The 15,916-nt window shown below is 42.5% G+C and overlaps 1 pseudogene across 1 annotated transcript; it reads right to left on the reverse strand.

Annotated features, from left to right (window-relative positions):
• Nucleotides 1-6,260: 6,260 nt before the first annotated feature.
• On the reverse strand, nucleotides 6,261-15,113 carry LOC307051155 (ETS domain-containing protein Elk-4-like; annotated as a pseudogene). Its single transcript has 4 exons — nucleotides 15,107-15,113; nucleotides 13,422-13,598; nucleotides 13,040-13,163; nucleotides 6,261-7,602 (listed from the first exon to the last, which is right to left on the reverse strand). The product of its transcript is annotated as an ETS domain-containing protein Elk-4-like (transcript).
• Nucleotides 15,114-15,916: the final 803 nt, after the last annotated feature.

A 15,916-nucleotide genomic window follows, 5' to 3' on the forward strand; every position in this document is an offset into this window, starting at 1 on the left:
AATATGAAAACATGCTCAACCTCAAATATCTATGGGAAATTGCAAATAAAACAACAAGATATCACTACACACTTATTTAATGCATAAAATACAAAACATTCAGAACACCAAATATTAGTCAAGATGTGAAGATAATCTTCATTCACTGCTGGGGGGGATGGAATTTGGTACCCCTACAATGAAAGACAGGAGCTTTCTTTCAAAACAAAATATACTCTTACTATATATAGTAAGATCCAGCAATCACACTCCTCGTTATTTGTCCAAATGAGTTAGACTCTTACGTTCACACAAAACCCATACACAAATACCTGCAGGGGCTTTATTCATAACAGGCATGAGTTAGAGGTAAGCAAGATATCTTTCAAGAGTCAAATAAATAATCAGTGGTATATCCTTAGGATGAAATACTGTTCACTGATGAAAAGAAATGAGGTATCAAGATATGAAAACACATAGAGGAAGCGTAAAAGTATATTGCTAAGTGAAAGAAGCCAATCTGACAAAGCTATATACTGTATGATTCCAAGTATATGACGTTCTGGAAAAGACAAAAGCACGAGACAGTAAAATGATCTTTGCTTCTGAAGGATTTAGGGATTAGAGGTAGAGATGAATCAATAAGTGTGGCAGAGAGGAAGTTTAGAGAAGTAAAACTACACTCTATGTACAGAAATGAATATGTGTTATTAAACACTTGCCAAATCCACACATCATGTAACACAAAAACTCCATGCTAATGTAATCTTTGCTCCTTAATGCATCAGTATGAGTTCAGCAATTGTAACAAATGGACCAGTCATACAAGATTTAAAAATTGTGAATACTGTGTGGATACAGAGGGGTTATGTGGGAACTCTCTGTAATTTCTGATCAGTTTCTCAGTAAAGCTCAAAACTGCTCCAAAAGAGATGAAGTTTATTAAAAAAAAAAAAAGAGGACTGACTCATTACAACTCATCCTGATGACTGCCTGATGTTTGGTTAGATGTAGGGACCACTGTGTTTGGTTCTCCATCAAGAATGTCCCAATTAAGGGATGAAGGGCACCAGTTCTCCACTGAGCTCCATTATGTACCAGGGTGTATTGTCATTCTTAGTCTACGCAATCCCCAGATCTGTGCATTCAGTGAATCCCAAGAAACTATCCAGGCAACCAAGGTGTTGGAGAAGGGTGGCTTCTCCAGCACCACAGCATCTTTCAAAGGACTGAAGAAAGAAATGTCATCTCTCCCACGGAAGGCATAATCCAGCCAAGGTTTGGCTACATCATATCACAAATAGTTGTCAGTAGCCGAGCTGAAATGCTGGAGTGCTCTTTCCAGTACCAGAGCCATAACAGGCATCTCAGTGGCAGCCTCTAGTTTTAAGAGATCCCAGTACCAGGGGGATAATTGCAGCTTTACTGGCATATTAATTTAGGACCTAGGGCAGTGCCTTGCATCAGAAGCCTATGGCCAACTTAAATCCCTCCTCAGAGAGCCTCCAGTCACTGCCCACAGGGTTAGAGGCCCCCTCCACGACCCTGATAGCTTTACACAACTTAAGAAACCCGAGTTTAAGTTGGGTTTGAACTAAGCCCTTTGCTGTGCCAAACGGAGACAGTGAGTGTTGTCCGGCATAACCCAGAGGGTAAGGATCCTTGTTGCAATAGATGAAGGGGCAAGCGCCTCAGAGTTACTTACAAGTTTTGGTGAGCCTACTTTTTTTTTTTTTTCCATCTTCCCCCCACCCCCTCGTCCCCCGCCCTTGGTGAGCCTTCTGGAAGCTCACCACCTACTGGCTGCCTTTCCCTGTCTCTTCTCTTTCACTTTCTCTGAAGTAACTGCTCTTTTTATAGTAGTGACTATCTTTTGGGCTCATCTTAGTCACAGGGTATATCATCCTCCTAGCCCTCAATCCTCCCACACCCAACAATGTCTGGGCAAACCCAGCCTCAGTCACACCTTTAATCTAAACACAGATAGGTTCCAGCTCAGACATCAACCCAGGACCACTGGAAGGAGGGCCCCATTCTCATATTCCTGCTCCCAAAGTACAAGGAACTAACAGAAACTGCCAACTTGGAGTCCTCCTTATATACAACCCAGGCTTGGTGGGGTCAGCAGTTGCAACACAGGGCAGAACAGGGCACAGGAAAAGCTCCCCAGCAAACAGCAGCTCACAGAGCAGGAGCCTCCAGGCTTTCTAATCAACCTGTCCAGGTAAGAAGCACTAGGTAATGGTGAGGCTTAACTTTCAGTACTCAAACATCAAATAGGTGGATCCCAGATAACCATTATGAGAATAAAATCTGTAAGAAAAACAGGCATTCACACTGGATTGTTTGTATATTAAGAAACACTAAAAGGATGATGAAGGCTTAATCAAAACTGGTTATGTGAGGGTAGATGGAGTTCAGAGCAGAGGAGTGCAGCAACAGCTGTGGGCAGGGAGTCTTCGTAAGTTAATTTCTTCCCTCAGGAATTTAATTTTGAATATCCTACATAGAAAACCACTGCAAGATTTGATCCTTTAAACAGTTATGGATATAAAACTGCAAAGCAAAAAAATAAAAACTCCCTTCCTAACTAAAAGGACAAGGGACATTATTGCTTTTTCCTCCCTCCTTTATAGTAAACATTGGAAATATTTTCAGAAATAAGGAGCATATTACACCACATTTGAGGTTTGCAATTTAACCTTTAAATGGACTAGGAATTTGAAAGATTTACATAAACTTAGAGGTGATTTCCTATCAATTAAAATAGAATTAAATTGTATTTTTCCCCATATCCATTAAAGTAGAAATTCATTTCCTTTAGGAAGAGTAGAGGCCTTTTAATTGTCAAAATTATCTAGGCAACAGGCACTTACAAACGCTGACCTAAAAATGGAAAAGCACCTGAGACTTAAGTACACCCATATCACGTCTTGAGGTCCTCTTGTCTAAATGAAACAAAAATTCTACTTGACTGCACATTTTTCTTGCCTTAGATGGTATCTGTCAATCAACATAAATTTTAAAAGCCCAAGTGTTAATGGAAATTAGAATCAAAGGGCTGTAATCCTCAATGGATAAAGGAATCCAAGAAAAGAAACACAAGTATTAGAATCAAAACAGGTAAGCAGCCTGTGTTCCCTACAGTTTGGAAGAAAAGCCCACATTCAGAAAGTTGACTATCTTTCCACAGTTGAGAGTCTATATACGTCCCTTTGAGATAAAAGTCCTGTAAATGGTCAGTCTCTCAATGAGGGCAGGGATACCTGAGCACCCACAAAAATAAACTCTGGGAGCTCCACTAACCCTCCCCAGTCCTGTGGGCAAGGAAGCTCTCCCTACCCCAGGCTTCCATTATCACAAGTCAGGAAACTCCAAGCCTGATTCAGGTTAAGGCTCTGATCCAAATGGACTCCCATATTCATAAACCCTTTGTCCACAGGACAGAACACCTCATCCTCACAGACTTCTCAATGGGCACAAATTACACTCTGAGTGCACCTATTATCATGGAGGGACCACTCAAATATAACATGTAAAATGCCTAGGCTAAAGGAAATCACAAGTACCACCCTGAAAGGGCAACTTCCCTACACCCTTGTGAACTTGCACCCCCAGATTTCAGGGCTCTGCAGCTTCTCACAGTATAAGGACTACCATTGGTGGGTGTGAGCAGGTAGGATTGGGCAGGGGGAGGATGTCCAGGAAGATCCACTTCCCTGTGCAGGCTCAAAGGGGGGCCTTAGTTTGAAGATACTGACTTCAGGCTCTGCTCCCCACTACAGGCGCTCTCGACCACCACTGATATTTTATGTGAGATACCCAGCAAGGCAAATATATAGAATCAGAAAATTGATTAGTGATTTCCTAGGCCTCGGGATGAGAAGGGAGAGTTACTGCTAATGGACATGAGGTTCATTTTGGGAGTAATGGAAATGTCTTAAAATTAGTGTAGTGATAGTAGAACAAGTCTTTAAATACGGTAAGCACCAGTGATCATTTAAATACACAAACCCTGTTTGAACAATTCAGCAAAATCACTCAAACCCAGTGTGTACGTGGAAATGAGAGAAGAAAATTCTCAGCCGCTTTTACTAGTTCACCCAGAATACCCCAAGTATCTATTCCTTTCAGAAAAAAAAAGGTCAGTCAATTAATTCCAAGGCAAGTTTAATTAGTACATAAGTAATCACACTTGAATACTTTTTGTCTCCAAGTCTAAATCCTGGCATTTCATTTGAAATCAACCAAAAGTAAAGGAGAGTCTAAAAGAACTTACCATACTCACTAGGAAATGAAAAAAAGTGAAATAAAAATTCCTTTTATTTATTTATTTATTTATTTATTTATTTATTTATTTATTTATTTATTTATTTAGGTTGCATTGGGTCTTCGTGGCTGCGCGTGGGCTTTCTCTAGTTGCGGCGAGCAGGGGCTACTCTTCGTTGCAGTGCGCAGACTTCTTATGGTGGTGGCTTCTCTTGCTGCGGAGCCCGGGCTCTAGGTGCACAGGCTTCAGTAGTTGTGGCACGTGGGCTCAGTTGTTGTGCTCGTGGGCTCTAGAGCACAGGCTCAGTAGTTGTGGTGCACGGGCTTCGTTGCCCCGCGGCATGTGGATTTTCCTGGACCAGGGCTTGAACCCATGTCCCCTGCATTGGCAGATGGATTCTTAACCACTGTGCCACCAGGGAAGCCTGTGAAATAAAAATTCTTAGCAACTGGAATGTAACACTGGATTTTTTTTCCCCCTGAAATTTACCCTTCTTGCCTCTTTGAAAATATTTTATACGGGCTTTCAGGCTCTATTAATTAAGTACATTTTACACTATTGAAAAAAGAAATTTAAATAAGTGAGTAAATCTTTTGAAGGGCACTAACCCAGAGATGGGCAGTGGTCACAGGTTAGCTCGTCCAGAAAAGTTTGGAAAAAAAAAAAAACCCTCCACAAAATGATTTCCCATAGGATGTCTCTTCCAAGAAGAAAAAATTGGGAGGAGAAGGGATTTCATACACGTACTTCCAAGTGGTTATTCTCGGCTTTCCGCTCGTGTAAAACATCCACAGACCGCCCTCCTCCCCAATGCAATCCACGACTCTGCGCAAATAGGATAAACAATTAAAATACTGGGTGTGTTTAAAATGCACCACGGGAGACGAATAGTTGATAGATGATGTGAATCGGAGAGGGGAAACTGACTTTGGGAAGGCGGGGAGCGCTCTGGAAATTTCATGAGTTCTTGCCAGCCCTACTAAGAGCTATTCTGTGGGTCAGTTTCATGCCTGGCCACACAGCCTTACACCAAGCCCTTGGTCCCTGGAGGACATAAGACCCTCTTCTTCCAGGCAGGACTGGCCTGGGCCATCCTCTTATCACAGGCAATCCGAGGCCAGGGAAAAGTTCTGTCTAGGCGCAAATGGAGAAAAAAAGGACATCCACGCCTGTGCGGAGCATCGCCCCACCCACCTGCCTCAGCGCCCTTCAGCTTGGACAGATTCCCAATACCCCGCCCCCTCGTACCTGAGTGACAACCTGCGAGAGGAAGCCTGACTCAGCAGAATCACTTAGCGCCGCTGGGATTGAATCTGTCCCCGCCTGGCACTTAAGGTTTGTAACAGAACTTTTCCCTGGCCTGGGATTGCCTGGCATGGAACTGTGCTTCTTGTTAAGAAAGGCAGACACTTAGATGTGAACTCACCGTTTGTAATGACGAGGCTGGCTCCAGTTTCATCTTTGCGCCTTGACAGCGCTGAGCCTTCCACCCATCCCTCCCCATCCCCACTCATTAGGTACTTAAGCTAAAGAATCCCAGAGCGCTTGGCTCTGGTAGGTCTGAATCACTCAGCCCTAGCTGGGTGCTAGGACAAATCTCAGTCAAACCACAGGCTGTGAGATGTGTGCATTAACTTTTCAGCTGTACATTTTACACTGGAAGGAAATTTATTTTAGATCAGTGTTCCCTGTGTGCCTAGAAAACCTTGAAATGTCAGCATTCAAGGCAATTGTATTCCCATTTCCACTGATAGAAGAAAAACAATAAGTTGTACTGAAAATTGGAAAATACCTTAAAAGTCTTCCTGCCTCCCCTCAGGTTTATTGAAGTATAACTAACTAATAAAACTGCATTTAAAGATGACAACATGATGATCTGATACACTTATACTGTATTGTATAATTGAAAGTTATGAAGAGAGGTTCTTTTTTTTTAAGGGAACCCTAAAAAAAGCATTTTAATGGGGAATGACAGAAATCACAATAGACTATTATCATCATTGTGGAAGTATCAATCGCACACTTTAAGTATATTCATGTTCAATGTCTCTCTGTTTATTCCTTGTTTCTCCCATTCCACAAGTACAAAGGTTGTTTTCTGTAGATCTGTGGAAAATGGGCCAGGGGTGGAAGGTCCATACAGGCTAGACAGAGTGAAGAGCCCATGACTGTTCAGCACAGAAGGAAACTGGAAAAGTGTGTTAGTACCTTGCAGTCTGGCTGGACTTAGGGGAGCAACAGGGCTGAGAGTACTCCAAAAGTGGATACTGGAGACCAAGGGACTCAGAGTCAAGAAGGGTGTCTGTGAAAATAATGCTAGCTTAATAATCAGTGGGCTTGGATCACTGCCTGTGATCATGATGGTTGGTGCTAGCTCTAACCCTTTGGGTTTCTTGGACCTTGATGAATTACTTGTTTTGTCTTTTTCTGGCAAAGCTGAATCCTGGTCTTTAGGCTCCGTGTCTGCATCCATGTCTGGTCTATGTCTGGGTTGGAACTCAGTGGGCGTGAAGGTGTTCTAGGAGGTTCCTGAAAAGGGCAAATGGACGAAATAGGAGGTGTGGTGGTAAAAGCGGCAGTTGCACTGGATGCAGAAGTTGGTGCTTCTAGCGAAGGCAGTTTGGGGGAAGACAAAGTCTCCAGCGCTTGGGTAGTTTCTTTGGAAGATGGAGAAATACTTGGGTCAGTTGAACTGGTGGCAGCAAGAAGTTCAACTGGTGGCTTTTTGGAAGATGTTACAAATTTGGTAACAGATGGTGTTGGCTCCTGAGGGGATTTTTTTTCTCTGCCAATTTCTCAGCTGGATTCTCAACCTTTATAGATTTGAAAAGCTTCCTGTTGGAGGAGTTCAAAGATCTGAGGGTAAATGAAGAATATAAGCCAGAGTATCTAGTCAATGCAGCTAGGGATCTTGGCACCAGGCTGCGGTGGCTTCTTTTTCCCTCCATTCTCCTCATCTTTGGATCTCTCGCTGCTGACTTCACTGATGCGTAAAGCTTCAGTCTCCCTCAAGCCTGCCCACTGGCATAGGAACTGTGTTCAGAATCTCTGGATGCGAGACAAACTTGTACACAAACTTCTGACCCCTCACGTTTTCAATGATATTCTTCATATAATAGTATCTGAGGGATCAGCTGTGTTTGTCATAATTCATGTTAGCCTTGTTCTTTTGAATCCCTCAGAGACGAGCCACCTCTTCTGCCTGCTAATGCTTGAACTCCCCGTCATTAGAGGTCCAGCAGATCATATGATCGTTCTGAGGCTCCTTTAGGAACTGAAGGAGGAACTGCCACAGGGTGATGGCATTGTTAAGAGCAATGAACGAGGCCACTTGCGAGGCTGCCTCAGGGTCTCTGCCTCAAACATGATGCCTCTCTCCACCGGCCACCTCCTCATGCTGGAAACTCGAGGACAGCACCGCGGCCACTGTGACCCCTGTGGCGGAGCCGGAGAAGGCGGCGGCAGCCAAGCCATTCGTTGCAGCAGCTGGGCCTGCCAGTCGCTCCATGCCTGCTAAGAGAGTGGATCTTAAGCATTCCGACCACACAAACAAAAATAAAGATAATTGGGACTTCCCTGGTGGTCCAGTGGTAAAACTCCGCACTCCCAACGCAGGGGCCCGGCTTCCATCCCTGGTCAGGGAAAGAGATACCACATGCCACAACTAAGAGTTTGCATGCTGGAATTAAAAGAGCCCGCATGCTGCAAGGAAGATGGAAGATCCCGCATGCTGCAACTGAGACCCAGCACAGCGAAATTAAAAAAAAAAAAAAGATAGCTAAGTGAAGTAATGGATATTAATTAACCTGGAAGTTATTATACTCCCAGGAGACTGCATTGCAAAACTCTTACATTGCAAAACACTTCCTGCATTGATTTATTTGAACAACTTTATTGAAATGTATGGCACTGTGGAAGGCACCCATTAAGTATACATTTTCATGCTTTTAGTATATTTGTAGATACATACATTCATCACCACAGTCAATTTTTGAAGATTTTCTCACTTCAAAAAGAAACTCTTCTACTCTTTAGCTGCCACCGCTAATCTTCGCATCTTCCTCCTCCAATCCCCAGCCTTAGAAAACCACTAATCTGCTTTCTTTTTCTCCATCCTGGTCTTTCATATGAAAAGAAATCTATAGTATATGGTCTTTTGATTGACTCAGCATGAGTTTTTTCAAGGGAAAATTATAAGTCAATATTTCCTTCATTTTACATCAGAATAACATTTTATTGATTGGGTAAAACACATTGTTTACCTATTCATCTGTTAATGGAACTTTAGATGTTTCTACCTTTTGGCTACTATGAATCACATTACTCTAAAATTCATGTATAAGTTTGGCCAAACATGTATTTTCATATTCTTGGGCATATCTAGGAGTGGGATTGATGGGTCATATGATAACTCTAGGTTTAATATTTGAGGAACTCCCAGAACTTTTTCCAGAGTGGCTTCGCTATTTTGTCTTCATTCCAACCTGTATGAGAGTTCAAATTTCTCCATCTATCCTGGATAAAACTTATTACCTCACTTTTTGATTTTAGCCATCCTAGTTTTTGTGACATGGAATCTCATTGTGGTTTTGACTTGCATCTCCTTGATGACTAATAATAGCCAGAATCTTTTCATATGCCCTTGATCATTTGTATATTTTACTTGGAAAAATGTGACTTCAGATGCTTGTCACATTTAATATTGAGTTAATTGACTTTTTATAACTAACTTATAAGAAGTCTCTAGATATTTTCAGTATAAGTTCTTTTTTAAATATATGATTTGCAAAATTTTCTTCCATTCTAAGGGTTGTGTTCACTGTCTTGCCTTAAAAGTTTACTTTTAATTTTGATAATATACACATACCATAAATTTAAATTTTCACCATTTTAAGTGTATAGTTCAGTAGTACGAAATACATTGACATTGGGAAACCAATCTGCAGAACTATTTTCATCTTTCAAAACTAAACTCTATACCCATGTTGACATAAACAAATAGGATGCCAATTATTTCTCCAGCAAAATATGTGTTTATCCAGGATTAGCAAAGAATTGTAATTTGGGGTCAGCAACCTTGGCATGCAAGTTCCCCTGCAGCAAGGAGAGGAGCATTCTTTTAAAGAAGGGGAAAGGAAGTTGGGAGGGCTATAGTAAGCAAAGAGTTTTGCACAGCAAAGAAACCATAAACAAAACAAAAAGACAATCCACAGAATAGGAGGAAATATTTGCAAGTGATGTGACCGAAAAGGAATTAATCTCCAAAATCTACAAACAGCTCATGCAGCTCAATATTAAAAAAACAAACAACCTAATCAAAAAATGGGCAGAAGACCTAAATAGACAATTCTCCAAAGAAGACATACAGATGGCCAAGAGACATGTGAAAAAATGCTTAACATCGCTAATTATTAGAGAAATGCAAATCAAAACTACAGTGAGATATCACCTCACACCAGTCAGAATGGCCACCATCAGAAAGTCTACAGACAATAAATGATGGGTGACAGATGAATGGATAAAAAGAAGTGGTACATATATACAATGGAATATTACTCAGCCATTGAAAAGAATGAAATAATGCCATTTGTAGCAACATGGATGGACCTAGATGTCATACTGAGTGAAGTAAGTCAGAGGAAGACAAATATCGTATGATATCACTTATATGTGGAATCTAAAAAAAAAAAAGATACAAATGAACTAATTTACAAAACAGAAACAGAATCACAAACTTAGAGAACAAACTTATGGTTACCAGAGGGGAGAGGGGGAGGGATACTTAGGGAGTTTGGGATTTACATGTACACACTACTATATTTAAAATGGATAACCAGGGACTTCCCTGGCGGTCCAGTGGCTAAGACTCCACACTCCCAGTGCAAGAAGCCTGGGTTTGATCCCTGGTCAGGGAACTAGATCCCACATGCTGCAACTAAGAGTTCACATGCCGCACCTAAAAATTCCGCATGCCAGAACTGAAGATCCCGCATGCCACAACTAAGACCAGGCACAGACAAATAAATAAATATTTGAAAAATAAATAAATAAAATGGATGACCAACAAGGACCTACTGTATAGCACAGGGAACTCTGCTCAATATTATGTAACAACCTAAATGGGAAAATAATTTGAAAAAATAAATAAATAAAATAAATAATTCACAAGGTGCTTTAAGCTCTCCCCTTTGAGAGTATTCCATCATTAGAGGAAAAAACCAAACAAAAACAAAAAAACAATAAATGATGGAGAGGGTAGGGAGAAAAGGGAATGTAAATTGCTGTACCCGTTATGGAAAACAGTATGTATGGAGATTCCTTAAAAAACTAAAAACGGGGCTTCCCTGGTGGCGCAGTGGTTGGGAGTCCGCCTGCCGATGCGGGGGACACGGGTTCGTGCCCCGGTCTGGGAAGATCCCGCATGCCGCGGAGAGGCTGGGCCCGTGGGCCATGGCCGCTGAGACTGCGCATCCGGAGCCTGTGCTCCGCAACGGGAGAGGCCACAGCAGTGAGAGGCCCGCATACAGCAAAAAAAAAAAAAAAAAAAAAAAACTAAAAACGTAGCTACAATATGGTCCAGCAATCGCACTCCTGGGCATATATCCAGAGAAAACCATGGTTTGAAAGGACACGTGCACCCCAATGGTCACTGCAGTGCTGTTTACAATAGCCATAACATGGAAGCAACCTAAAAGTCCCTCGACAGGTGAATGGATACAGAAGATGTGGTACATATATACAATGGAAAAAACCGTTCTACTTTTTGTCTCTAGGAATTTAGCTACTGTAGGTACCTCATACCAATGGAATCATACAGTGTTTGACCTTTTTTGTCAGGCTAATTTCAGGTAGCATAATGTCCTAAAGTTCATCTATGTTGTAGCAAGAGTAAAATTTGCTTTCTTTTTAAAGCTAAATAATACTCTGATGTATGTATACACCGTATATTTTTTGTTTATTCAACTGTTGATGGACACTTGAGTTGCTTCCACCTATGACTACTATGAATAATGTGAAATGAACATATATATCTGTTTCGACATATCTGTTTGAGTCACTGCTTTCAATTCTACTTCAATTGACAGAAGTAGGATTGCTACATCAGATAGTGACTCAGTTTGCAATTTTTTGAGGAATTGCCATTTTTTTCATACCATCAATACAATTTTATATTCCAAGCAATATCACACAAGGATTCCAAAGGATATTTCCACTTTATAGATAGTTTCCTTTGAAGCACAAAATTATTAATTGTCCAAATTATCTAAAAGAATGAAATTAGAACACTCCCTAGCACCATACATAAAAACAAACTCAAAATGGATTAAAGACCTAAAGGTAAGGCCGGATACTATAAAACTCATAGGCAGAACACTTTTTGACATAAATCCCAGCAAGATCTCTTTTGATCCACCTCCTAGAGTAATGAAAATAAAAACAAAAATAAACAAATGGGATCTAGTTAAACTTAAAAGTTTTGCACAGCAAAGGAAACCATAAACAAACACAAAATATAACCTTCAGAATGGGAGAAAAGATTTGCAAATGAAGCAACTGACAAGGGATTAATCTCCCAAATATACAAACAGCACGTACAGCTCAATATCAAAAAAAACTCAATCAAAAAATGGGAGGAAGATCTAAATAGACATTTCTCCAAAGAAGACATACAGTTGGCCAAAAAGCACATGAAAAGATGCTCAACATCACTAATTATTAGAGAAATGCAAATTAAAACTACGAGGAGTTATCACCTCACAGGGGTCAGAATGCCCATCATCAAAAAATCTACAAACAGTAAATGCTGGAGAGGGTGTGGATAAAAGGGAACACCCCCTACACTGTTGGTGAGAATGTAAATTGATACAGCCACTATGGAGAACAGTATGGAAGTTCCTTAAAAACTAAAAATAGAACTACCATATGACCCAGCAATTCCACTCCTAGGCATATATCCAGAGAAAACCATAATTCGAAAAGATACATGCACCCCAATGTTCATTGCAGCATTATTTACATTTATAATAGCCGGGACTTGGAAGAAACCTAAATGTCCATCAACAGAGGAATGGATAAAGAAGATATGGTACATAAATACAGTGGAATATTACTCAGCCATACAAAAGAACAAAATAATGCCATTTGCAGCGACATGGATGGACTTGGAGGTTGTCGTGCTGAGTGCTGTGGGTCAGACAGAGAAGGTTGGATGTCATGTGATGTTGCTTATATATGGAGTCTAGAAAGGGGGTGCAGATGAACTTGTTTGCAGGACAGAGGTAGAGGATGTAGAGGTAGAGGCAGGGAACTCTACTCAATACTCTGTCATGGCCCATATAGGAGGGGAATCTAAGAAAAGAGTTGGTGTATGTATATGTGTGGCTGATTCACTTTGCTGTGCACCTGAGTCTACTACAGCATTGTGGATCAGCTATAGTCCAATACAAATTAGCAATTAATTAATTTATTTATAAAATTTCCTACCAGTGTAAAATGTACACCTGAGAAGTTAATGAACACACATCATAGCCTGTGGTTTAACTGAGATTTGTCCTGGCACCCAGCTAGGCTGACTGATTCAAATTTCCTACCAGAGCCAAGTGCTCTGGGATTCTTTAGCTAAGTACCTAATAAGTGGGAATGGGGCAGGGATTGGTGGAATGCCCAGCGCTGTCAAGGACGAAAGATGAAAATGGAGTCAACCCCTTTATTACAGATGGTGAATTCACATTTAAGTGTCTGCGTTTCTTAACAAGAAGCACAGTTCCGTGCCTGGCCACACTACCTTACACCAAGCCCTTGACCCCTGGAGGACATAAGACCCTCTTGTTCCAGGCAGGACTGGCCTGGGCCATCCTCTTATCTGTACTTGCTGCATCTTGAAACAGAATCAGGAATCCCAGTGCAGGAGGAGCTGCGGAAGACATCTGAGACAATCCCAGGCCAGGAAATGTTGTTTTACCAAGCAAACGTGCCAGGCGGGGACAGGTCCCATCCCACAGGTTGTCATTCGGGCACTAGGGGGCGGGGTATTGAGATCTGTCCAACCAGGCGGCCGCTGAGGCAGATGGGCGGGGCGGTCCCCCGCTCAGGCGTGGACGTCTTACCTTCTCCTACAGCGGAGGGGGTCGCGTGTCTTTCCCTGTTCACTAACCTGTTAATTCTCACGTACCTTCTGTTGCCCTGTGTTCTGCACTAGTCCTTGGAGTCGTTAGGAGGGACTCAGACCCAGGAAGCCTCGAAATGGTGAGTGTGCTGAGCCGGGCTGTGGACGCTGCGAAGTGACTGGTCGCAACCGGCCGAAACTGGCCATCTTTTGACCCGGTCACCTCGCGGTCAACTCCGGAGTCTGCGGATACGCGGGGGTCTGGGGCGCTGCTCGAACCTCAGTCTCTTCCGTGTCTCAGTGGCGGGGTTGGCCCGGCAGCTCGGACCCCGGGCGTCCTGTCCGGTCACTTCGCTGCTGGAACTTTGGCCCCGGAGCCTCACCCGGCTGCTCTGCGTCCGCAGTCCCTCTTCTCCCCCCAGATTGTGTGGTGACCTCAGGCACGGTCTTCAGGTGACAATCGGGACTTGTTTTCCAGGGTTCGGTCGTGGGATTAGCTGTGGTCTGAGGGGTCTCAGCCTTTCCTTTCTGCCCCAGGGGGCACCCGTTTTTTTTTTTTTTTTTTTTTTTTTTTTTTTTTTGCGGTATGCGGGCCTCTCACTGCTGTGGCCTCTCCCGTTGCGGAGCACAGGCTCCAGATGCGCAGGCTCAGCGGCCATGGCTCACGGGCCTAGCAGCTCCGCGGCATGTGGGATCTTCCTGGACCGGGGCACGAACCCGCGTCCCCTGCATCGGCAGGCGGACTCTCAACCACTGCGCCACCAGGGAAGCCCCGGGCACCCGTTTTGATAGGGATAGAATAGGATAGTTACTCTGGTAGTTGTAGAAGTCCCAGTAGGGGATTGTAAATAGAGAGGGAAATCTAGGGAACTTTGGGAGACCACTGTAACTTATTGATCGCTCAAGAAAGCTATCGGAAATGTCGTGGAACCAAGCAGGCTTCCTTAAGTATAAAGCCATAAATAAAAGCATGAGATATGCCCCAGGTCATTAAGTGAAAGAAAAAATGAGGCCTGCATTCTGCTGGTCGAGTTCAGCAGGATAATGATCCTTAACACCAAGGACAGGAATTTAAGGGAAAGGTGACATTCCAAAGTAGGAGACCCTCATTATATGGAGACCTGAGATGATTCAACATACTTTAGTGTACGTTACCACCCTTCTTCTGATTTGAATAAGCTCTGTGACAGTCCTAGTTTGACCTCATAGGGTCAGACACTCCTGTGCCATACGAAGGAGGAGCTAGTGACCTAAGCCTGACGTCTACTCGAAGAATGAGGAAGAAGGCAGTCTTTTTCCCCTTCCCCACTTTCCTTTGACTATAAAAATATAGCCCACTTAATCCTCAGGGCAGAGCCCCCTGCCTGCTTGCATCTCTTGCAAGCGTCCTATATTAATAAATCTACATCTTGCCTATCTCTTTGCCTCTTGCTGAATTCCTTCTGCGCTGTGACACAAAGAACCCGAGCCTCAGTAAGTCTAACACCAGGTGAGTGATTCTAATTAAAAGACCATAGGTTCAAGTCCCAATCTGGGTTTAGGCAGGGTTCGAGTCCCGGCACGTGGGTTCAAGTCCCATCCGACTTACACGGTTTCATTTTTTCTCTGAGTTTTTCAGATGTTTGGGAAGCAGAATTTCAAAGACCTTAGCCCCCCAGAGGAGCTCTTTGTAGGGCTGGCAATAAATCATTAAATTTCCAGATCGCTCCCCTCAATCCCAAAGTCAATTTTGCCTCTCCGATTCAAATTACCTATCATCTATTCGTCTCCGCAGTGCATTTCAAACAAATATTTTAATTGTTTATCCTATTTCTGTAGTGACGTGGATGGTATTTTTTTTGGGGGGTGGGGGGTGGCCTGTGGATATTTTACATGAGCAGAAGCGGACAACGACCACTTGGAAGTAGGTTGTATGAAGTCCTTCTGATTTTTTACTGGGAACAGATATCCTATAGGAAGTCCTTTCGTGGAGGTTTTTTTTTGAACTTTTATGGACGATCTACCCTGCCCATCCCTAGGTTAGTTCCCTTCAAAAGATTTACTCACTTATTTAAGTTTCTTTCTTCAGTAGTGTAAAATAGAGCTTCAAAGGCCATATAAAATATTTCCAAAGAGGTGAATTTCAGGGGAAAAAAAATTCCAGTATTACATTCCATTTGTTAAGAATTTTTTGCTTTTTTTCAATCCCTGAGGGAGTGTGGTTAAGCTTTTGTGGCCTCTCCTTTACTTTTGGTGGATTTCAAATGAAGTTCCAAGATTTAGACTTGTAGAGGAGAAGTATTCAAGCATGATTAATTATGTAGTAAATGAAATTGCCTTGGAAGTGATTGACATTTTTTTCTGAAAAGGAATAAATATTTGGGGTTTCCTGGTTAACTAGTAGAAGTGGCTTATAATTTTCTTCTCTCATTTCCACATAAACACTGGATTTGAGTGATTTTGCTGAATTGTTCAAACAGGGTTTGTGTATTTAAAGTATCAGTGGTGGTGGAGAGCACCTGTAGTTGGGAGCAGAGCCTGAGGTCAGTGTCTTCAGGCTAAGGACCCCTTTGAGCCTGCGA

This window comes from Hyperoodon ampullatus, assembly GCF_949752795.1.
Source record: "Hyperoodon ampullatus genome assembly, chromosome: 4".
In the NCBI taxonomy this organism is placed as follows: Eukaryota; Metazoa; Chordata; class Mammalia; order Artiodactyla; family Ziphiidae; genus Hyperoodon; species Hyperoodon ampullatus.